Genomic DNA, 420 nt, shown 5'->3' with positions numbered 1-420 from the left:
TAATCAAAGATCGCGTTAAATCGTTATTACACGCGGGAAAAATTATTTTTAGTAACATCACCAAAAATTTTTATTTGTTTTGATTAAGAGATTTATTTGCAACGTCGACAAAAAGAATAGTGGAATATTCCAAGTGTGAATGTATTCTGAAGAATTCTTCCAACGTAAAAAATATCGCGTTTTCCTTTTTTTTAATCCTTCAATCTTCTTCACTCAAATCGTAACTAATGCACGAATCTAATCGACGAAATGGCATTTTTCTGTTCCAGAAACGAATGCAAAATGTGGCTACCTTGATCGGCGGTTTGGTGAGTCAAAACAAGAAATTGATAATAGAAAGATAAAATGTCTCTCGTAGTAGTGCATGCTTGTCGAATCAATGTGATTTACTTTGCTGTAGTTGTAGTATGTGTACGTGCC

Source organism: Odontomachus brunneus, unplaced genomic scaffold, assembly GCF_010583005.1.
Source record: "Odontomachus brunneus isolate Ranch 3 - 2012 unplaced genomic scaffold, Obru_v1 Obru_scaffold_028, whole genome shotgun sequence".
Lineage (NCBI taxonomy): Eukaryota > Metazoa > Arthropoda > Insecta > Hymenoptera > Formicidae > Odontomachus > Odontomachus brunneus.
This window is presented reverse-complemented; position numbering follows the sequence as displayed.